The sequence below is a fragment of the Rhinopithecus roxellana genome, chromosome 20 (assembly GCF_007565055.1).
Source record: "Rhinopithecus roxellana isolate Shanxi Qingling chromosome 20, ASM756505v1, whole genome shotgun sequence".
Lineage (NCBI taxonomy): Eukaryota > Metazoa > Chordata > Mammalia > Primates > Cercopithecidae > Rhinopithecus > Rhinopithecus roxellana.
Window position 1 is genome coordinate 16565908 of NC_044568.1, and position 24237 is coordinate 16590144.

A 24237-nucleotide genomic window follows, 5' to 3' on the forward strand; every position below is an offset into this window, starting at 1 on the left:
ATTTTAATGTCTTAGTAATGATATCTTCTAACAGTAATTGGACAGCTTTAACAAGTGGTTAATTTTCTCTGAAATCCAGATGTTACCCTGCTTTCTTTATATGGGGAGACCTTGAAGATTGGGTAAGGAAATACCATCAAATAAGGTAACAGGAAAAATGGCCAGTTTATAATCATTTCTTTTTTTTTTTTTTTTTTTTTTTTTTTTGAGATGGAGTCTCGCTCTGTTGCCCAGGCTGGAATACAGTGGTGCAATCTCGCCTCACTACTACAAGCTCCACCTCCCGGATTCACACCATTCTCCTGCCTCAGCCTCCCAAGTAGCTGGGACTACAGGCCCCTGCCACCACACCCAGCTAAATATTTTATATTTTTAGCAGAGGTGGGGTTTCACCATGTCAGCCAGGATGGTCTCGATGTCCTGACCTCATGATCCGCCCACCTTGGCCTCTGAAAGTGAGCCACCATGCCCGGCCCATAATTATTTCTATTTGCTTTCAGAATTGCTCTGTAATGAAACACAAAATATTTTTTTCTAACCAGGATTGTTGTTCTTTTGTTCTTCACATGCATATTATGTATTATAAGGATGGTTTTGTTTGGTGTCATTTTGTTTAAGTAAAAGGATTTTAACTGAAGGCAAAATCTTGCAAGAGAGAAGGAGTTAACACTCTACCAACTATAAATGAAATACATAGCTTCATTTAACTCCTTATACTGTGTTTTCCCAGATAAATCAAATGATTAATGTAATATAAAGAGGGATCAGAATGTATGCATTCAGGTCCCACCTTTACCATCCAATCATTACATGGTCTCAAATCAAATCAAATCAAATCAGACTGAGGTCAGTCTGAGCCTCAGTTTTGCCACCAGTAAAATAAAACTGATAGGATAATAAGACTTGCCTCGTTGACCTCAATGGTTGAACTGAGGTTTTTGTGAGATTATTCACATGAAGACAGTCCTTTAAAACTCTGTATTAGTGTTGAGACAATATAGTTTCACCCAGAAGAGATGCTTAGTTGGTTAAGTTGGATCTACTGGTGATAGTTGGATCTACCTCCACTTGTGTAGTATCAGAGCCTTAGGGGTCAAACTGGATTAGTGGGTATAGGAGTTAAGATCACTGCCATACATACTTTTCCTTCACCTTCAACTGTACCTCAGCCCAGTACTACTAGGATTCTAACTAGCTAAACAGCATCTGAGTTGCCCCTAATTTCATGAACATTCAAAGCTATTTTGGGGAAAGGTAAGACACATTTAATTACTTTTCCAAAGTCTGATGGCAGACTAAAAACAACAAGTGAATTCAGCAACTCCAGGGTTCCAGTTTGTTATTCAATTGCCACTTGTTATTAATGTATACTACAACATAAGTATATCCTTATGACACAGTTGATAAATGAACATGATAAAAGGGGAAAACAGTCCTTATTTTTTATTTTTTTGTTACATAAATTAACCCATTTATTATAGGCCAGTGATGTCTCAAAGAGTAGAGGAGCGTCTACTGGTCTTTCAAGTCCTTCAGTCTTCTGATGGCGGACTTTACCGTGACAGCGGAAGTGGTATTGAATGTCCAGGCACCGCCGGCCACTGTCTTCATGCAGGAACCACAGTGCCAGATCCCCACAGCTCGTCTCTTCATCTTGGTTTTGCCACAGAAAGAGCAAGTGTACTTGGCGTGCTGGCTGATTTCAATTTTCTTCACCATTCTCCGGAGGGAGGCCCCATACGATCCCGACTTTCTTGGTACCTTTGGCCATGTCGCCGCGCACTAGGTCCGAGCCCAGAGAGCACAGTCCTTTTTTTTTAAATTAACATTTACAGAGTCAGGAGAGTTCAGAAAAACAACAATTCAAAAGTGCCATCCTGAACAGATGGCTGCTCTCTACATGCTATCTCTGAAGGGGATTTTTTTCAAAGTAAATAGAAACAAATGTTTTGGTGCATTGTGTACCAAAATACGTATCTTACAAGAAGCATTTTCCAGGATGAGATGAGTTTCTTATTAATCAGTTTTATGACAGAGACAAAAACTGATTTTGGAGCTAGTTTAAGACATTCACTGTTATTCTATGATTAAATTACTATTAATAGATAATATGTTTAGTTACTTCTAAGATATTTAACACATTTCATTTTAAATCTGCCCATTCTATCCTCTTGTCCCCTCCTTCACCCCCGTTTAGTTTCCAACAACCTTAAGCCAAAAAGGGAGTTTGTCTCTCTTTAAAATATTCCTTTAACATCCAATAAAATATGAATGTCTTTAAGAGAACAATACAGATTGTTCTTTCATTAACTCATTTATTCAATAAACATATTTCAAGGATCAACACTGTGAAAGGGAAAAGTACTTACGAGCCCCAATTCTGTCACTGATAATATGACATTAAAGACATCTCATAATTATTCCCTGCCTCAGTCAGCCATTACAATATTTGACCTGCCCACCTGTCAAACCCTTATACGAATGCTCATTCATTCATTCAGCAAATATTCACTGAGCCCCTACTCTGTGCTGCTCACTGGCATGGTGCTGCACATCTGGTAGTAAACAAAACAGACACTGGCCTGACTTCATGAGTTCAGTTTAAGAGAATTAACAAACGGAAACAAAAACAAAAGGTTCTACTTGAACAGGAAGAGTCAGAGAAAGACATTCTAACTTGGAGTCTTGAGGATGTAGCCTCCTTTTGCCCAAGCTACTGGTGAGTAGAGAAATGGTATAGATTACAAGAGAAAAACGTCATTAGATGTGCAAAAAGGAACCACCTCATCACTGCTTCATATCCATGTTGGCTCAAAGTATGAGCTAAAAATACAATCCAGAAGTTTCTTCCTTCCTCTAGGTGTGCTTTTTCGCCCTATAATAGCTCACATGACTTTTTTTTGAAGGGAAGTATTATGCTATAAATGTAAAGATATGACTTTAAACACAAATGTACAAACAAAAGCAGCATTCTAAATAACACAGGAAAATGTGACATCTTCTCTAGTCCAGTATTTCCCCAAATATGGTATGTAGACCACTGAAAGACATGAAATTATTTTAGGTGGTACATAGATAAAGCTTTCTTCATAGTTATGTGTTCATTTTAATGTGTATCAGAAAAAAAAATACCCTGAATATAAAAAACATTATTTCACTGATATTTGGGCTTAGTATGAGGCTGAAGTAGGTAGCACTGTAATCATTTACTTTATGTAGCCCACATGAATTACGGGGGCAGGGCTCAGGCATGCCTATGAATGTTTTCAGCCTTCTGTCATGATTTTAGAGCCACACACAGCATAAGTGCTATTAGCACAAGTATACTAGCAATTGAATCTCACATCCTGTTCCACGTGTATTGCTGCAGTCTTGTCTGGGATAGGCCATTTGTTACTGGAAACAACAATAGTTCCAGAAACAGACTTGGGAAAGGCCTCACTGGCTCAGTTTAGGTCATGTGCCCATTAGAGCAAACATTATGGCCAGTGGGATGAGGTTCTTAAATTGGCCAGGCCTCAGCTTCGTTGCCCTCTCTGCAATCTGGGGTTGGGGGTAACTCTACCTAAGCCATATGGATAAACAATAGAGGAGATGTGGTTCCACAAAAGAAAACAGAGGGACTGCTCCACATTTGTATAATGAGGATAGTATCTCTTAAATCATAGTACTGAGGTGAGGATTAAATTTAAAAAAGTATATACTGCTTGATGGATACAATGAGTGGCCCAAAATAAGTGCTCAACAAACTGTGGTACTAGGAGTAATAATAATTTTTATTATTGTTTGTAAATAGGATGATTTTTGTTGTTGTTATAGTAGTAATTTTCTGAAACAGTTTTAGGATCATATTTGTTATCTTAAGTATTTTATTAGCCTATAAGTGAAGAGTAATTATTTGAATATAATCTTTGCAGAGCTATTATGTAAAGGTGGCACTTCCTCCAATTATATGCTTAGTTTGTTTATTATCTCCATGCCTAATCAAGGTACTCTGAATTACCACAATAAAATTTTCTATATCTCACCAAACAGCTTTTTGCTTCACTCTTAAGTGACACATAGTTTAATCATGACATCATCTTAAATAATTACTGAACCAATAGTGTTAATAATACTACATTTGCAACAATAAATTGCAATATATTTTTCATAGAACCCATATGATTTTGTGAGTTAATTTAGTATGAAACTTACATGAGTTTCAAAATTAAAAGTGGTGATATTAAAAAAACAACAATATCAGCAGGAACTTAGTAATGTTGCTAGAATCTTTATTTTTTAAAAGTATATAATGTGGTTAGGAAGAAGAGTTAAACATGAAGACTAAAACATAACAAAATAAAATCATTTATTCCTCTTTGGATCAAGAATATAGCTGTGTGTATCCTTTAAATAACGCAGTTGAAGATTTATGATAGACTAGCATAAATTCAAAAGTTAACCAAAATATTTACAGTAAAACGATATATGAATAACATATATTTGCTTCATAATATTACGAGTAAAGATTATCATCAGCCGGGCGTGGTGGCTCATGCCTGTAATCCCAGCACTTTGAAAGGCTGAGGTGGGTGGATCACCTGAGGTCAGGAGTTCAAGACCAGCCTGGCCAACATGGTGAAATTCCGCCTCTAGTAAAAAAAAAAAAAAAAAAATTAGCCAGGCATGGTGGCGGGAACCTGTAATCCCAGCTACTTGGGAGGCTGAGGCAGGAGAATCACTTGAACCCGGGAAGCAGAGATTGCAGTGAGCCAAGATCGCGCCATTGTACTCCAGCCTGGGTGACAAGAGCGAAACTCCATCTCAAAACAAACAAAAAAAATTCATCTATTATGATTATTGCCGAATGTGGTGGCTCACGCCTGTAATCCCAGCACTCTGGAGGCTGAGGCGGGCAGGTTGCCTGAGGTCAGGAGTTCAAGACCAGCCTGGCCAAGATGGTGAAATCCCACATCTACTAAAAATACAAAAATTAGCCAGGTGTGGTGGCACACACCTGTAATCCTAGCTACTTGGGAAGTTGAGGCAGGAGAATCGCTTGAACCCAGGAGGCAGACAGAGGTTGCAGTGAGCTGAGATCGCACCATTGCACTCTAGCCTGGGCAACAAGAGTGAAACTCCATCTTAAAAAAAAAATTATTAGCCGGGCGCGGTGGCTCAAGCCTGTAATCCCAGCACTTTGGGAGGCCGAGACGGGCGGATCACAAGGTCAGGAGTTCAAGACCATCCTGGCTAACACAGTGAAACCCCGTCTCTACTAAAAAATACAAAAAGCTAGCCGGGCGAGGTGGCGGGCGCCTGTAGTCCCAGCTACTCGGGAGGCTGAGGCAGGAGAATGGCGTAAACCCGGGAGGCGGAGCTTGCAGTGAGCTGAGATCCGGCCACTGCACTCCAGCCCGGGCGATAGAGCGAGACTCCGTCTCAAAAAAAAAAAAAAAAAAAAAAAAAAATTATTATGAAAAATTCATAGGCAATATAAAGCACTGAATAAGTTTCTTCAATATATTGGGTCCTCAGCAAGATATAAAATATAAATCATATCAATTTTAAAATGTAGATATGGTATATTTATTTTACCTTCATTTGTATAAAACTTAACAGAGTTCAAGAGAAATAAGACAAAGGTAAGTGAAATATTGTCTAAATATCATAATTTAAAAATATTCTAGTTTACAGTCCCACCAACAGTGTAGAAGTGTTCCTATTTCTCCACATCCTCTCCAGCACCTGTGTGTACATGTACCCTAGAACTTAAATAATAAATATATATATATATACACATTCTAGAATAGTCACAGAGGAATTTAAAATCCTAGGACTAAGTGAGGTAATAACTTCTGATATTAAAAAACATAAAAGTGATTGCCAAAAGAAACAAAGAATTGAGTTTACCTTAAAGTTAAATCCTATTCAGACTGTCAAATAAATTAAATTATATATTAGCAGAAATGACCAGATTCCTATCTACACATAGTGAAGGCAGCTGAAAAAGCTCCCTGGGGACAAAGCCACTTCTGTTTGTGGCTTTTTTATGTTCTAGTGCTTCCTTACACTGAATCAGTTTCTTACAAAAACATCAAAGACCAAAATGCATATCTATAGTATATACTTTAGTAGAAATATAAATGCATGTGGCTTTCTACCAAAAACCTCAAATGAATTAAGAGAGGCATTGGGGTTTGCTTTTAGTAAAGAACTATGAGTTCCTTTTTCTTAGAGTTTTTGCATCTATATTCATGAGGAATATTAGCCTGTAATTTTCTTTTATTGTAATGTCTTTGTCTGGTTCTGGTATCAGGGTAATGCTGGCCTTATAGAATGAAGTCGGAAGTATTTCCTTCTCTTCAATTTTCTAGAAGAGAAATGTTATTACTTCTTCCTTAAAAGGTTAGTAGAATTCTCAGTGAAGTCACCTGGGCCTGTCATTCTCTTCATGGAAAGTTTTTTAACTATAAATTCAATGTCTTTAATAAATATAGGATTATTCAGGCTATCTATTTCTTCTCGAGTAAGTTTGTTAGTTTGAGTCTTTTAGAATGAATTTGTCCATTTAATCTAAGTTGTTGAATTTATTGGCATAAAATTATTCAAAATATTCCCTCATTATCCTTATTAATATCAGTGTAATCTGTAGCAGTGTAACTTCTCTCATTATTGATATTGGTAATTTGTGACTTATATTTTTTTCATTATCATTCTGGCTAGAGATTTAGCAGTTTTACTTATCTTCTTAAAAACCAGTTTTTTGTTTCATTGATTTCTCCCTACTGTTTTGTTTAATATTTCACTGATATCTGTTCTGAAACATTCTGGTATGTTATTATTTCCTCCCTTTTTCATACTTTGAGATTCACTTACTCCTCCAGTTTCCTTTCTTTCCTCCTTCTCCTTTCTTCTTCTTCCTTCTCTTTTCCGTTTTTTAAGAGACAGGGTCTCACTGTACTGCCCAGGCTGCAGTGCAGTGGCTATTCACAGGCATGATCACACAGTGGCCTCAAACTCCTGGGCTCAAGTGATCTGCTTTCCTGAGCCTCCTAGGTAGGTAAGATTACAGGCATGCACGACTGCACCTAGCTTCTTCCAGTTTCTTAAAATGGAAAGTTGGGTTATTGATTTGAGACCTTTCTTTAATGCTATAAATTTTCCTGTAAGTGCTGCTTTATCAGCATCTCACAAATTTTAGTATATTTTCACTTTCATTTAGTTTAAAATATTTTCCGCATTCTCGTTTGATTTCTTCTTTGATTATGGTGACTTAGAAGTATGCTATTTAGTTTTTTAAAATTTGGAGATCTTCCATACATCTTTCTGTTGCTTATTTCTCATTTAACACCATTGTGGTTAGAGAATATACTTTGTATGGTTTTAATTTTTAAATGTGTAAAAATGTGTTTTATGGCCTAGAATATATGCTTGAAAAGAACATGTATTCTGTACCTCATGAGTAAGGTGTTCTATAAATGTCATTTAGGGAAGCCTAGTTGATAGTGGTTTTCAAGTCATTTATATTTTTACTAATTTTCCATTTACTTGTTTTATGAATCACTGGGAAAGCAGTGTTGATCATTCCAATTATAATTGTGGATTTCTCCTTTAACTTCTGCAGTTTTTGTTTTATTCATTTTGAGGCTGTGTAATTAGGTGCATAAATGTTTGAACTGTTATTTCTTCTTGATGAATTTCTCCTTCCATCATTATGAAATTACATTCTTCATCCTTGGTAATAGTCTTTGCTCTGAAATTTACTTTCTCTGATATTAGCCACTCCAGCTTTCTTTTGATAAGCGTTAGCATGGTATATCTTTTTCATCCTTCTACTTTTAAACTCAACTGTGTTTCTTGTAGACAGCATATATTTTTTATTGTTTTTTATTCAATCTGATAATATCTTCCTTTTAATCAGAGTGTTTATCCCATGTACATTTCAGGTTAACCTTTGATATGGTTAAATAAGTCTAACATCATGCTATTTATTTTCTATTTTTACTATTCTTTTATCTCTTCTCCACTTTTTCAGCATACTTTTGGATTATTTTTATTATTCCACTTTATCTCCTTTGTTTATTATCTATAACTTTTGTTTTGCTATTTTAGTAGTTGCTTTAGGGTTTATAGTATACATCTTTAACCTATCACAGTGTAACTTCAAGTGATACTAGTTTATATAGAAGATCCCTAAATTATATACTTCCATTTCTCCCTTCCTATTTTTTTTTGGTCATATATTTACTTATGATATGCTGTAAACTCCATTTTGTCATATATTTTACTTATAATATTCACTCCACAGCATATTATATGGTTGGTGCAAAAGTAATTGCAGCTTTTACTAACAAAAGTGATGGCAAAACCTAAAACCCGAAATTGCTTTTGCACTAACCTAATATTATTTGTTGTCTTTTAAAGAGGTTTCAACAATAAGAAACGTAGTTGTCATTTCTGCTGTTATTTCTTTCGGTAGGTACCTATTTCCACTGGTGCTATTTTACTTCTGCCTGAAAGACTTTCTTTAGAATTTCTAGTAGTGTAAAAATGTCGATAAATAATTCTGTCTTCTATGTGTGAAAAAGTGATTATTTTGTCTAGATTTTTGAGAGAGATTTTCTCTGGGTATAGAATTCTAGGTTGATGGTATTTTTCTTTTGGTATTTTTCAGATATTGATCCAGTCTTATCATCTGTAGCATTTCCAAAGAGAAATTGGTTTGAATATCTTTTTTCTCTGTACATAATGCATCCTTATTCCATAGCTGTTTGTAAGATTTACTCTTTATCATTGGTTTTGAGCAGTTCCATTATAATGAGACTTAGTGTAGTTTTCTTCAAATTTCTTGTGATTGGGGTTCACCATTCATATGGTTTGGCTCTGTGCCCCCACCCAAATCTCACCTTGAATTGTAATAATCCCCACGTGTCACGGTAGGGACCTGGTGAAAAGTAACTGAATCATGGAGGTGGGTCTTTCCCATGCTGTGCTCATGATAGTAAGTCTCATGAGATCTGATTGTTTTATGAAAGGGAATTCCCCTGCATGAGTTCTCTCTTGCCTGCTGCCATGTAAGACATGACTTTGCTCCTCATTTGCCTTCTGCCATGATTGTGAGGCCTCCCAGCCACGTGGAACTGTGAGTCAATTAAACCTCTTTCCTTTATAAATTAACTAGTCTCAGGTATGTCTTTATTAGTAGCTTGAGAAGAGACTAATGCAACCATGATCTTTGGATCTATGGATTTGTAGTTTTCATCAAAATTCAAAATTTTTATTATTATTTCTTTATTGACCCTTATTTTTTTCCTGATTTCCCTTTGTGAACTCTAATTATACATACATTAGCTGGCTTAAAGTTTTCCCTTGCTGCTCTTTATTTTTAAGCAGCTTTATCGAGATGTAATTCGCATACCATGAAATTCATTCACTTAAAGTATACATATTAATGGTTTTTAGCATATTCAGAAAATTATACAACCATCACTACTACATAATTTTAGAATGTTTTCATCACTGAGAAATCCCATACTTACTTCATTAGTTTTCCATGGATACCACAACAAATTACTCCAAACTTAGTGGCTAAAGCAATACAAATGTATTATCTTAGACTTCTAGAGTCAGAACTCTGAAATGGTCCCACTGGGTAAATACCAAAGTGTCTGCAAGGCCGCATTCCTTTCTGGAGGCTGTTTAGAAAGACTCATTTCCTTGCCTTTCCTAGTTTCTAGAAGGCACCCACATTTCTGGTCTGATGACCCCCCTTCCTGCATCTGCAAAGCCAGAAACACTGTATCTAATTATTAACATTTCTCTCTCTAACAAAATCTGGGAGAGGTTTTCTAGTTTGAAGGATTCATGTGATTAAATATTCAAGCGGATAATTCAAGATAATCATTTCATCTCAAGACCTGTACGCTTGATCACATCTGTAAAGTTCTTTTTGTCATGTAAGGTAACATATTCACAGGTTCTAGAATTAAAATGTGGACATCTTTGGGGACTACTCTTCTGCCTACCATACCCACTAACAGAAACTCCCTCATTCTCCCCCTTTCCCACTCTGGGCAACCACTAATTTACTTTGTTTTTATATATTTGTCTATTCTGCACATTTTATATCAATGGAATTATATAATACCTAGTCTTTTGTGCCTAGCTTCTTTCACTTAGCATGTTTTCAAGGTTTATCCATGTTGTAGTATGTATCAGTACTTCATTTCTTTTGGATAATATTTCATTGTATGGATATGTCACATTTTATTCATCAATTCATCAACTGATGGACATTTGGGTGGTATCTACTTTTTGGCTTATGAATAATGCTGCTAAGAAGATTAAATTTTTATGTGGACACATGTTTTCATTTTTATTGGGTATATAATTAGAAGTGGAATTGTTGTACTGTAAGGTATATTTAATTTTTTGAGGAAATACCAAACTGTTTTCCAGTTTGCTGGTAGGCAGTATCATTTTATATTCCTACCAGCAATTGATGAGGGTTCCAGTTTCTCCACAGCCTTAATAGAACTTACAATTGTCTGTCCTTTTTATTATAGCCATTCCAGTAAGTGTAAATTGGTATTTCACTGTGGTCTTGGTTTGCATTTCCTTACTAAGAATGTTGAGCGCCTTTATAGGTCATTACTGGCTATATGTATATCTTCTCTGGGGAAATGTCTATTCAGACCCTTTGTCCATTTTTTAAATTGAGCTATTTGTCTTTTTATTATTGAGTTATACAAGTTCTTTATATATTCTGGATACAAGTCCCTTAACAAGTATATAATTTTAAAATATTTTCTCCCAATAGGAATGCTTTTACACTGTTGGTGGGAGTGTAAATTAGTTCAACCACTGTGAAAGACAGTGTGGCAATTCCTCAAGGATCTAGAACTAGAAATACCATTTGACCCAACGATCCCATTACTGGGTATATACCCAAAGGATCATAAATCATGCTACTATAAAGACACATGCACAGGTATGTTTATTGTGGCATTTTTCACAATAGCAAAGACTTGGAACCAACTCAAATATCCATCAATGATAGACTGGATTAAGAAAATGTGGTACATATACATCATGGAATATTATGCAGCCATAAAAAAGAATGAGTTCATGTCCTTTGCGGGAACATAGATGAAGCTGGAAACCATCATTCTGAGCAAACTATCACAAGGACAGAAAACTATACACCACATGTCCTCACTCATAGATGGGAAATGAACAAGTACCCTTGGACACAAGGCAGGGAACATCACACACCAGGGCCTGTCGGGGAGTTGGGGGCTGGAGGAGGGATAGCATTAGAAAAAATACCTAATGTAAATGATGAGTTGATGGTTGCAGCAAACCAACATGGCACATGTATACCTATGTAACAAACCTGCACATTGTGCACATGTACCATAGAACTTAAAGTATAATAATAATTTAAAAAACTTCTCCAATCTGTGGGTTGTCTTTTTACTTTCTTGATGGTGTCCTTTAAAGCATGAAGATTTTAATTTTGATGAAGTCCAACTTACCTATTTTTCTTTTGTCACTTGTATTTATTGTGTTGTATCTAAGAAACCAATTGGTCCAATAACAGGAAGATTTATTCCTATGGTTTCTCATGAGACTTCTTTTTTCTTTAGTTTTAGCTCTTAAATTTAGGTCTATGATCAATTTGGAGATAAAATAATTTCAGCATTTGGCGTGAGGTAGAGGTCCAAGTGATGCCTTAAAATGTAGGAATCTAGACTATTTTTTTTTATCTGTTTGATTGTCTTGATACCCTTGTCAAAAATCAATTGACCATAAAAGTAAGGATTTCTTTCCAGACTCTTAATTCCATGCCATTGATCTATATATGTCTCTAAATATCTTTCCTTGTGCCAGTATTACACTGGTTTCATTACTTTAGCTTCACAGTACATTTTAAAATCAGGAAGTGTGAGTCCTCAACTTTGTTCTTCTTTTTCAGTATTGTTTTGTCCATTCTGAGTCCCTTACATTGTCACGTGAATTTTAGGATCAGCCCGATAATTTTTTTAAAGCCAGCTGAGATTTGATAGAAATTGCACTGAATCTGTAGATCAATGTGCGGAATATTGCTTTCTTAACATTATTAGTAAAGTCTTCTAACCCATTAACATGAGATGTCTTTTCAATTATTTGGATCCCCTTTAATTTATGTCAACAATATTTTGTGGTTTTTTTGTTTTTGAGACAGAGTCTTCTCTGTTACCCAGGCTGGAGTGCAGTGACATGATCAGGAGTCACTTAGCCTTGACCTCCCTGGCTCACGCAGTCCTCCTACCTCAGCCTCCCAAGTAGCTGGGACTTCAGGCATGTGCTATCACATCTGGCTAATTTTAAAAATTTTTTGTAGAGACAGGGTCTCAATATGTTGCCCAGGGTGGTCTCAACTCTTAGGTTCAAGCAATCCTCCCACCTCAGCCTTCCAAAGTGCTGGGATTAAGGCGTGAGCCACTGTGGCTGGTCAAACTTTGCAGTTTTGAATGTACTAGTCTTGCATTTCTTTTTCTAGCTACTTTTTTAAATTGGTGAAAATTATATAAATTTATGGTGTACAACATGATGTTTTAAAACACACATATTTCGTGGAATGGCGAAATCAAGCTAATTAACATGCATTACCTCACATACTTCCCATTTTTAGTGTGATGAGCACACATAAAATCCACCATCTTAGCCATTTTCAAGTATATAATACATTGTTACCAACTATAGTCATCATGTTGGACACTAGCTCTCTTATATAAAAAGGATACACTAAGATCAAGTGAGATTTATCCCAGGAATAAGAAGTTGGTTTAATATCTGAAAATCAATATAATATGCTATCTTAATAGAAAAAAGAACAAAAACCTCATGATCATTTCAACTGATGCAGAAAAAGAATTGTTGGATTTTGTGAAATGCCTTTTCTGCATCATTTGACCCAATCCCACTTGATCACTGTGTATCCCTTTTATACATGGCTGGATTTCTTTTCTAACATTTTGTTGAAAAATTTTGCATCTATATTCATGAGGAATATGGGCTTGAAGTCTTCTTATGATGTCATTGTCTGATTTTGGTTTTCTGGTGACATAGATTAAGTTGGGAAGTGTTTCTTCCTGTTCTATATTTTGAGAGTTTGAGAAAGGTTAAAATTGATTTTTCCCAATTTTTTACTGTGGTAAAACACATATAACATAAAATTTATTATCTTAACAATTTTAGGTGTATAGTTCGGTGTATAAAATGCATTCATAATGTTGAGCAATCATCATCACCATCAGATCATCTATTTTCATCTTGTAAAACTGAAACTCTATACCCATTAAACAGTAACTGTCCATTCCCCACTCTCCCTGGCTCCTGGCAACCACTATTCTCCTCTCTGTCCCTATGATTTTGCTCTATGATTCTGACTACTCTATTTACCCCATATAGTGTAATCAGAGAATTTGTATTTTTGTGACTAGCTTATTTAATTTACCATAATGTCCTCAAGGTTCATCCATATTGTAGCATATGTAAGAATTTCATTCCCGTTTAAGGCTAAATAATATTCCATTCAATGTATATACCACATTGTGCTTATCTATTCATCCATCAATGGATACTTGAGTTGCTTCCATGTTTTAGCTATTGTGAACAATGCTACTATGATCATAGGTGTATAAACATCTCTTTAAGACCCTTTCCATTCTTTTGGGTCTATGTTGAGAAACTGAATTGCTGGGTCATATGTTAATCCTATTTTTACTTTTTTATGAAACTGTCATACTGTTTTCCGCAGTAGCTGTACCATTTTACATTCCCATCAAAAGTATATAAGGTTCCAATTATTTCCCAACCTCAGCAATACTTGTTTTTCTTTTAATAGTAGCCATCTTTATGAATGTGAGGTGGTATTTCACTGCAGTTCTTATTTGCATATCCCCAGTGAGTAGTGATAATGAGCATCTTTTCATGTGTTTATTAGCCATTTGTATATCTTCTTTGAAGAAATGCCTATTTAAGTCTTTTGTCCATTTTTAATCAGATTGTTTGCCTTCTTGTTGAGTTTTAGGAGTTCTCTACATACTCTGGATATTAATGCCTTATGAGATATATGATTTGCAAATATTTTCTCCCATTTTATGGGTTGCCTTTTTACTCTGTTGATATTGTCTTTTGATGAACAATTTTTTAAAAAAATTAACGAGATCCCATTTGTCTACTTTTTGTTTTGTAGCCTGAGTGTTTGGTGTCATATCCAAGAAAACATAGCTATGTCCAATATCATGAAGGTTTGCCCTGTTTTCTTGTAAGAGTTTTACAGTTTTAGATCTTAAATTTAGGCATTTGATTCATTTTGAGTTAATTTTCGTATGGTGTTAGATAAAGGTCCAACTTCATTCTTTTGCATGTAAATATCCAGTTTTCCCAGCACCATTTGCTGAAAAGAATTTTTCCCCCTATTAAACAGTCTTGGCATCCTTGTCAAAATCATTTGACCATATATGTGAGGGTTTATTCTCAGGCTCCCTAATCTCTTCCATTGTCTATATGGCTGTCTTGATACCAGTACCACACTGTTTGCTCACTGTAGCTTTGGCATAAGTTTTGAAATCAGGAAGTGTGAGTTCTCCAGCTTTGTTCTTTTTCAAGATTGTTTGGCTAATCAGGGATCCTTGAGATTCCATATGAATTTTAGGTGGAGTTTTTCTATTTCTGTAAAAATTGTCATTAGGATTTTGATAGGGACTGCATCAAATATGTAGCTCTTTTAAGTAGTATTGACATCTTAAAAATATTAAATCTGGAACTGATTCTCTGAATGTTTGGAAGAATTCACCAGTGAAGGCTTTTGGGTCTGAGCCTCTCTCTGTGGAAAATTTTACATTACTAATTTAATCTCTTTATTTGTTATAAGTCTATTCAGATCTTTTATTTCTTGAGTCACTTTCAGTTGTTTATTCATTTCATCTAAGCTAATTTTTGGCATTCAATTATTCATTTATAATCTTTTTATTTTGCTAAGGTTAGTTTTAGAGTTTTATTAACATTAAGTTCGTAGTAATGTTATGACATTTAATGTTTTAATTATGTAATGTTATGAAATTTAATGACACTGTTTTACTAACATTAAAGTTAGTAGCAATGTTTTCTCTTTCATTTCAGGTTTAGTAATTTAAATTTTCTCTTTTATTTCCCCCTGGTCAGAAAAGCTAAAAGTTTATCTATTTTGTTGATGGTTTTAAAGAACCAACTTTTGGTTTCATTAATTTTCACTATTGTTTTTCCATTCTGTATTTCACTTATTTCCTCTCTAACCTTATTATTTCCATCATCTGCTTACTTTGGGCTTAGTCTGCCCTTCACTTCAAGTTTTCTATGATGAAGATTAGAATACTGACTATTTTTTTCTTATTTAATATAGGCATTTACAGCTATATAATATAATACAGACATCTATAGTCACTGCTTTAGCTGAATTCTACTGTTTTTGGCATGTTGTATTTATATTTTCACTTATTTCATTGTATTTTCTAATTTCTCCAGTCATTTCTTCCACAGTCCACTGATTATTTAGGAGTGTGTTATTTTTTATATATTGGTGAATTTCCCAAATTTCCTTGTTATTAGTTTTTAATTTAATCCCATTGTGGAAAGAGATACACTTTGTTGATTTCAATCCTTTTAAATTTATTGAGGCTTATTTTGTGCCCTAGCACTGGTCTAACCTGGAGAGTATTTCATATCAGCTTGAGAAGAATGTGTATTCCACTGTTGTTGGGTGGAGAGTTCTATAGATGTCTGTTAGGCCTAGTTGACGTCTATATTGTTCAAGTTTTCTATTTCCTTTTTAATCTTCTATATATTGATGCTATCCATGATTGAGAGTGGGATACAGAAGTCTATTTTTATTGAATTATTTTTCCCTTCAATTCTGTCAGTTTTTGCTTCATATATCTTGGGGCTCTGTTGTTATGTGCATATATTTTTACAATTATTATATGTTCAACTGTTGTATCTTCCTTTTATCATTATAAAATGTCCTTCTTTGTCTTTAGTAACAATTTGTGTCTTAAAACCTGTTTTGTCTGATATTAGTACAGCTCTTTTGGTTACTGTTTGCATGGTTCCTTTTTCCTTATCCTTCTAGTTTCAGCAGATTTGTATCTCTGAATCTAAAGTGTGCTCTTGTAGACAGCATATAGTTGAATTCTTTTTTAATCCATTCTGCAAATCTCTGCCTTTTACTTTGCATATTTAATTCATTTACATTTAATGTAATTACTGATATAATTCATGTCTGCTTAATCTAAAATTTTCTGTTTTCTCTGTGTATTCATTCTGGATAGTTTGTATTTCTATGCCATCAGGGTCATTAATCTTTTTTTTCTTTAATATCTAATGTGCTATTGACCCCATCTAGTTTATTTTTTATCTCAGACATTATTGTTTTTGTCTCTAGATGTTTAATTTGGGTCTTTTTAAAAAAATTTATTTGAAGTCTCTACTCACAGATATAATGCAGTTATAATAACTTTTGTCTTCTAATTCTAACATCTGCATCAGTTTTTAGATGGATGGATTACTTTTCTTAATGTGGGTCAGATTTTCTTGGTTTTCTGCATGCCCAGAAATATTTATTTGGATCCAGTCATTAAGAATGTTGCCTTTTTGGTTGCTGGATATTTTCATATTTTAAAAAATATTCCTGAGTTTTGTTTCAGGACATGGTTAAATTCTTTGGAAATAATTTGATCATTTTGAATCTTGCTTGTGAGGCAAGACCAATGTATAATAACATTTAGTATGAAACTAATTATTCCCCACCACTGAAGCAAGACCCTTTTGAGCACTCTCTCCAATACTTTATAAATTAGGAGATGTTCTGGTCTGGCTGACAGAAATAGGCACTATTATTAGACCTGTGTAAGTACTGTCACTGTTTCCCCTAACTCTCTTTGATGGTTATTTCCCCAGTCTTTAACAGTTTCCTCATATGCACGTGCCAATTATTAATTGGAGTGCTCAAAAGATTCTCTGCAGATCTTTGGAGTTGTGTGTGCAGCTTTCTTCTCTCCAGTACTTTGTCCTAAGAACTCTAGCTTCCTTGGTCTTCCCAGACTCCCAGCTCAATCTCTTCAACCCATGGAGTCTGCTAAGCTTTACCTGGCTTCCTCCTTTCTGCACCACAACCTAAAAAAAAATCCCTCAAGGCAGTAAGCTGTGGTAATCGTGAGGTCACCTCATTTGTTTTTTATCCATCAGGAATCACTGTTATTCCTTGCCTGATGTCTAGGATCTTGAAAACAATTATTTCATGTATTTTGCCTGTTCTTTCTTATAGCTGTTTCAGATGGGATGGCAGATTAACAGGCAGTAACTCTTATTCCATCTTGACAAGAAACAGAAGACTTTCCCTGGTTTTCTTGATGGCTCCCATGGGCTGCAAATGGCTGAGAATTTTTCCAAACCACAGGGGGTATCTTATGACACACTTGATGTAATGTAAAAGGAAGTCTACAACATGCTCTTTGAAGTATTCCTTCCAAAAATGTTTAATCTGAATCTGAGGACTATTGCATCCAAGTCAGGGTAGGCCTCACATAAGCCACCACCCTACAACAAAGAGCAGTTGTAGTTGGGCTCCTCCTGTCTCCAGAGTTCCTTTCTCTTTATATCTATATATACATGACTATATGTTACACCTAAAATGGCATACATAGGCACATTGATGAAGTCAATATTTAAGCATGAATCCAGATCCAAGAGGAAGAAGATACCTTCCTCCATTGTCCTAAAATATAGGCCACTGATGGAGATATCACTGATTTATGCATTTCTAAGTCACTATGTTATCTTTACCTTAGAGACAGCAGGGCCCAAATCATGAGGCAAAATCTGAACTCTTGAAATTCTGATGTACTTGAATGAACTACTAGCCAGAGTGCATCTAGCTGGGCATTATAACCTCTATAAAGTTTCCCCAATCCAGTGAGCAGAAAAATATGAATAAAATAATATTCTAAAATGTAGCAATATTATGATATTCAGAAATTTCTCATGGAAAAGTAGTTTTCCCATGATCTGTCAAAATCAAGTTTGGCTGGGGATAGAATGGCCCTGATAAGGATCAAGCTCCAGAGACTAGGTTTCTCAAAATGTGGTTTTCCCAAGGTATCTCAAAATTATTTGGAGGGACATGTTCAAATGCAGATTTCTAAGGCCTACTTCAGAGTTACTGAATCACAACATCTAAGGATGGAGCCCAGGAACCTGCCTTTTTAATAAGCATATTTGGGGATTTTTATGAACATTAAGGTTTGAGAATGACTACAGGCAATCCCACTGGGACTAGGCAAGATAGTAGGTTCATATGACAGGCACCAAAACTCCAAATGTGTAGGCACCCAAAATCCAAATATGTGGGATTCATGCTATAGATGTCTGTTAGGCCTTAATCATGGTGTGAAGGGAGTCTGATAGTAAGCAAAGGATTATTGTAGGTTATTACAGAGGGGAGAGGAAGGCACCATGATGTCAAGAGGCAGATATCCAAAAGTGAAGAGATGTGTAGGGAGTCAGGCATTGACAATAGGCAAAGTTCCAAACAGACAGATGATGGGCATCAGAGATACAGCAGCTTGTAATAAGAATCTAGTCATGCAGACTTTGGTTTAGGAATTGGCTTCTAATTTCAATGAGGTTGAAGGAATCAAGGTAGAACCCCAATCTCAAAGCAGGGTCAAAGGCAGACACACAGAATCTAAAAGAGGGTTATTACTAGAACTAGTCACAAGCACCAAGGCAACTGCCTACTCCATAGGGCCAGGGTAAGCTCAAAAAAGATCAGCACAGAGACTGATGTGATGCTCAACCACCCAGAAGCGTTTGGATTTTCTTGCTTATGGCCTGGATTAGTCCAGGACCTGTGCCAAGGGTTAGCCTGCCCTAGGGAGCTAAGTGGCCCTGCTGAAAAGCCTAGGAAAGACTACCTGGCTCAACTTCCCATGCCCTTCCTGAATTCTGTTTAAGATGTAAGCCTCAGGATGTTGTCACAGGAGTGATGGTAGTTTTCCTAAGTAGTTACAATGATAGCAGTTAGATGTAAAAGAAGTTGATTCCTAAACAGAGTAGCTCCCTAAAGGAGGTAGGAGACAGCTGGAGCTAGATTCTGGAGCCAACAGCAAGTTATCTTCACCCTTAAGAAATTCTGAAATGTCTCAGCTTAGTCCTCTAGGCCAGGCAACCCAGATGTTCTCTGAGCAATTCTGATTTTCTTTAAAATAGCAGATTACTTTTGTAGTTAAAAAAAAAAAAAAAAAAAAGCCTTTTTCGACTGGGCACAGTGGCTCACACCTGTAATCCTAGTATTTGGGAGGCCAAGGCAGGTGGATTGTTTGAGCTCAGGAGCAGCCTAAGCAATATGGTGAAACCCTGTCTCTACAAAAAATAACAAAAATTAGTCTGGCGTGGTGGCTTGCCCCTGCGACCCCAGCTACTTTGGGGGCCTGAGGCGGGAGGATCACTTGAGCCAGAAGGTGGAGGTTGCAGGGAGGCAAGATCGCACCACTGGCTCTCCAGCCTGGGCAACAAGAGTGAGATCCTGACTCAAAAAAAAAAAAAAAAAAAAAGGAAAAGAAAAAACTTTTGAAATTTTTTATATACATACATTAAACATTTTGTTTTAACCTAAAACATATAAATATACATTCATGAACCAGACTGTCTTTTATTTCCTTGAGATGACGTCTTGCTCTTGTCACCAGGCTGGAGTGCAATGGGGCGATCTCAGCTCACTGCAACCTCTGCCTCCTGGGTTCAAGCAATTATCCTGCCTCAGCCTCCGGAGCAGCTGGGATTACAAGCGCCTGCCACCATGCCCAGCTAAATGTTTTTTGTATTTTTTTTAGTAGAGATGGGGTTTCACCATGTTGGCCAGGATGGTCTCAAAGTCCTGACTTCAGGTGATCCATCTGCCTTGGCCCTCCAGAGTGCTGGGATTACAGGCGTGAGCCACCACACCCAGCCCATGAACCAGACTTTCAATGAAGAGCAAAGGTGTATTCTTCTATGTTATTTGATTGGAGTTCCGATATCCTCTCCACCGATTTCTAAAAACCTTAATTTTTAACTGACAATTGGATAAATTCATAAATCCTTGGTTCCTTCATGCTTAGAGCCACTGGTATCTCTAAGGTTATGAAAGCATCATGCTGAATTCCTCCATCCCCTCAATGACACCCTTTCAGCAAGTAATAGTAACTAATATTAGATAGCTGAGTGATTGGTAGGAAGTGAAGAATCAGGAGAACTGTTAGAGCCATACCAGAGAAAATCACCGGAAAGGCAGGAGTGCAAAGATCTAGTGGAGGCTGTGAGAAAAGGTAAATCCCTTGTTAAGCTCATCTGCCCCTTTAGTTACCACTGGCTGTCTCACTCCTGGACTTATGTGACTCCCTTAGCTATACTTTCCCAGCCCCCTGGGATGTTCCCCAATCATCCTACTCACTCACAAAGAAATACTGTCAAAATCAATTGGGTGATGATTAGGAGCCATTATCTGCCTGCTGTGCTGAAAAGGACACAGGGCTATCTGCAGAAACCTTTCATGACGGGCTAAAAAAAAAATTCCAGTATATCTAGGAGTGGTGTCACTTCTAAGTGCGAAAATCAAAGTCAATCCATAGTCTTTTCATACTATTGGCTTGTTACGTTTACAAGGTGTTATATTTCTAAAGCAAACACCATACAAAATATGAAAAATTCATGCTTGACTTAAAGGGAGGAAAAAAGTAAAGGGAACCATTTTGACAGTGGAACAGATATATTCAGATTCAAGGATTGAATAAATATATTTGTAACGTTTTCTTGCTTTGCCCTCTGGAGCTCTGGATTCTGTAGTCTCCCCAATGTCAGTCCTCCAGGTTCTCTGTCCTTGCAACTCGGATTTAGAATTATGGATAAAAGGTGCCTAAAATCCAATTTCTTGATTGAGGAAACTGAGGCCTGGAAAGTGAATTAAGTCTCCTAAAGTTGGCCAGAGACTAAAAGTCTTGTCTCTTCATTCTGTCCAGTGTTCTTTTCACTCTGCTGCCTTTCTTGGTATTACTTCCCTTCAGTTTTGAAAATTACTTTCATTTATTATTTGTCCAAACCTATTGAAGCTGAAGCTTCACAATATATTTAATAGTTGCATATCATCTACTGCCAATTTCTGGTTTTCACCTTTGAGGGAGCGGATGCTGCAAAATACAGAGAATATTCTGATAAATATGCACTACAAAGATAATCTATTCTGCTGTAAGAGCTAGGAATGATTTATTGGAATAGATATCATGGGATTGTAAGTTTCTTGGGTAAAGTTCATTATGATGATCAATACTATCCAACAAAGTAGAAGAAGGATTACTGAGTAAAGTAAAAGCCCACTAAAATATGAATAGCATAATTGGTGCCTGTGCTATTTAAAAAAGCAACTGAGATGAACCTTGGATCTTTGGGAAGTGGCATGATGTGGCAGAAAGAGCACTGTCTTGGAATTCAGAAAATTAAGGTGTCCATCCTGATTACTCAATATATGAGCTATGTGATCTTAGGTAAATCACTTGAACTCCTCTAAGCTTAATTTCATTGTGCATGCAATGAAAAACAGAAATCCTGGCTATTTCAAATAGCTGTTATAACGATTTAATTAAATAATATATGAGAGATTATTACAATTCACAAGTCTGAGACCATATGCCTCTGCATGATGGCAGAGGACCATGTGTGTTTATTCAACAGTATATTCCCACCATTTAACATAGTGTCTGGCACATGGTAAGCATACAATAAATATAGAAGACATTCATGAATTAAATAAACGAAGATAATTATAGTAAAAATATCATTCTTATCACTATTTCTTGCTGTGGAAATGTTTACGGGGGGATAAAGCCAAGTATATGAATAGAGCAGAGGCAGGGGAGGCAAAAAAAGGAACAAAACGATTGGTATCACTTCCTTCCTAGAACAGAAGCAGAGGTTACAGAATCAAAAAAAGAATGATCAAAGTGACCAATCTCTAAATCTACCCTTCTTCTTTCATTGCCTCATTCACCCCACCTCTCAATCCCACCACTGATTTTTTTTTTAAGATTGCCTTTGGGCATCGACCTCATTAATTTCAGAGTCATGGTTAAGCCATTGCTTTCAGTGTTTTTATTAAGACCTGTATATGTCATCTCTGTAGTCATTAGAAATAGTGCTGTTTTTCATTTATATTGGATATAACTAATTCAGAGTTCTTTCCTCTTAGACCTCTCCAAAGACTACAATGGCCAGGGGGAAAGACAGTGGACTTCAGGGACTACTTGAGAGGAAAATCGATACAGTTCATTTCTTTTTACTTCAACTTCTAAATGATTCTAGGTAAAAGTCCTATGAGATAGGTGCCTGGTTGAAAATGTATCTCTCACTGAATTGTCCTCTTTTAGTTTTATAGATGTGCTCCATCACACACATAGGAATTTCATAAAAATGTTTTTCTCTGCCACAGAGGTCAGGGCTTTGCAGGCCTTTGGAGAATAGATAACATGCCTAAATGTCAGCTCAACTAAAGAACCATGTTATCCGACTGGAACGCCTCGATCTTGGTACTTGGCAGACTTTGGGAACACCTCAAACCACATGTACTTTAGAGAATGCAGACAGGTCACAAAATTAATTCAGTCTAGTCTGGCCAAACACTCTCAATGCACTTCTAAATTTGAACTAATTGATAGCCTCTCCTCCCCCAATTATACTTATTATAGCCAATTCAATTGGTTTTAACTGGATTCACATAAAATTCACCTACTTTTTGCTTTCACAAATATAACTGACAGGAACAAACAAAAATAGTTCTATCTGCAAAAAGCAATGCAGTAATAAGACTTTGGACCTTGAAGCTTACAGAAGACTAATGAGATAATGTCTAAAATGTATTTGAGATGCATGTGTGAAAGGCTCTATGAAGATAGAAAATATGATAAATAATGCAAGTAACCTTTGTGTCAGGAAAGCTCCTGTCTTCTGGAGGATATAAGTATTAAATAAATATTTTACAAATATGTTCCTGCTAATCTTATCTGTCAACTCCAGCCCAGGTAGGTTGAAAAGGACTATTATTCCCATCAAAACAAGTAAGAATCTTAGTTTCTAATGAAAAGTTTTCCAAGAAAATTCCAGTTGGAATCCATGACTTTAGGTAACGTTTTCATATTAAGCTAAGCTTCCGACCTCAATTTCAGCTCTTGGTCCGTTTTATTGTCAATGTGAAAGCACTAGTCCTGGCCCCCTCCAACTTTCCACTCTATTCAAGCCAAAGGCATCACTGTGGGATTCTGTAGCTATCCTAAATTGAAAAAAAAATCACAAAGCACACCCTCTTTGGGGTTCTTGAACCATCAAAGAACACTCAACAAATTATGTTGTCAACCGTGACCACATAATGGACTTCAATAACTTAAGTGCTCAATTCAATTACCTATAAACCTTAATCTGCTCCTTCATGAAAATTCCTTCACTTAAAAGTACACAAAACCTGTATTTCTTCTTATGACATCTCTTATCCCTAAAATTATAAATAAGAAAACTAATTTTTTCACAAAATCTACAAAATAACAAAATGGGACACAAAACTGAGCAAAAAAATTTCTGATGGAAATGTCAAAAACATCTGGCAAACACTCTTCTCACAAGCTGGCATAGGCCAATAAATCTCCCATTCGTTTGTTTAAAATCCATATCATTTCATTTTTCAGAACCTTACTTGAAGACAAGCTATTATCTTTTAGAACTCATCTAATCTTAAGCATTTTCTAGAATAATCAAGTAAAAAAAATTCTACTAAAAAAATAAAAAAGTCTCAGAGGTGGGAAGAGCTTTGTTATATTGTCTGATTTAGCTCTTGCCTACTGACTGGTGAATTTAGTTAACAAATACTGAAACCGATGACCTGTGGGCAGTCGGCCATCCTTGATCTTTGGGGATACATACAAAGTAATAAGACAACTTTGTCCCCTAAAAGGAGTTTACAGTCTACTAATGTTTTCCCAAAGTACCTGAGTACTTGGGGAGAAGGTATGAATGTAAAAATGAAGATTCCTAACCTTCGCCTCAGACTTATTGATTCAGAAATTCTAGGGATTAAACCCAGAAATCTGCTCTTTAAAAAGCATCTTGGGTAATTCTTGTGCACAATGTTTGAGAACCACCACTCTGGTA

General features: G+C 36.1%; 1 long non-coding RNA gene and 1 pseudogene across 2 annotated transcripts; both read right to left on the reverse strand.

The window, feature by feature from the left end:
* Nucleotides 1-1446: 1446 nt before the first annotated feature.
* LOC115895282 lies at nt 1447-1771 on the reverse strand (annotated as a pseudogene). The gene has a single exon (XR_004055486.1). The product of XR_004055486.1 is annotated as a putative 60S ribosomal protein L37a (transcript).
* A 19025-nt stretch (nt 1772-20796) lies between these two features.
* Nucleotides 20797-23372, reverse strand: LOC104664016. The gene is made up of 2 exons (XR_748201.1): nt 23018-23372; nt 20797-21233 (listed from the first exon to the last, which is right to left on the reverse strand). It is a non-coding gene; the product is annotated as an uncharacterized LOC104664016 (long non-coding RNA).
* Nucleotides 23373-24237: the final 865 nt, after the last annotated feature.